Below are 933 nucleotides of genomic sequence, written 5' to 3'. Positions count from 1 at the left end.
ATACCTTGCTAACAAAGAGAAAATCAAAGTTGCACAAAAGCGCTACTATCAGCTCACACGCGACCTCACTTGTCATACGCTACGACAGCAGATCCGTGCAAGCCCAAAACAAACCTTAGCGAATTTGAAATGAAAACAAACCTAAATAATTAATATTTCTTTCAAATAATAAGTCAATCCCAATATAATCAGTGACAATGGCTTAAAACCTCCAGAAAATATTAAAATATTAAAATTAATTAGTTTCAGAATATTTTGTAGATGACTAAGATATAATAGTCGAAGGTCAAGTAATTATAAAGTCGAAGGATTAAAGAGATTAATTATCCAACCTATTTAAATGGGGTAAGAGCTACCGTGCTAAGTGGTAGACCGGGTAAGATGATTTATGTAAGCAACGTTTGATTGGGCGCGAAATTTTGCTTACATAAATCATCAATCTCTCAAAGATTGGTAGCTAAGCAGTACAATGTTTCGATTGAAACACTTGAGAAACACTTGTCGCCTGCTACAAGGCTGATCCTGAATACCGTTTTTGTAACGGGGTTACACATACCCTGGTAACAGGGATGTGTGTCACACTAGATGGGCATGGTGTGACCACACCCAAACAAGAATACGGTACGGGGCTGGATAGCCAGTAGTTATACATGTATTCAGATTTGCTATACATATTTAGGAAAATCTATGCGTTTAAAATTAGGCGGCTTTACCGCAGAAAAAAATAAATATGAATTTAAACCGAAGAGTTTATTAATCTTGGTTAAGGTCCTTACTACTCTTGGAGGTAGCGGATTGCGATCCGCTACACTCATACAGGTTCTTGTAACGAACGAAAGGTCGGTGACTTAAATTACGCTTCCTCTAAGCGCAAAGCTACGATAGCCCGCTGCACTTGATAGCTAGTAGTCAATCTACACCTGAGCCGTCTAG

This window comes from Plasmopara halstedii, assembly GCF_900000015.1.
Source record: "Plasmopara halstedii genome assembly, contig: Scaffold_1878, whole genome shotgun sequence".
NCBI lineage: Eukaryota > Oomycota > Peronosporomycetes > Peronosporales > Peronosporaceae > Plasmopara > Plasmopara halstedii.
This window is presented reverse-complemented; position numbering follows the sequence as displayed.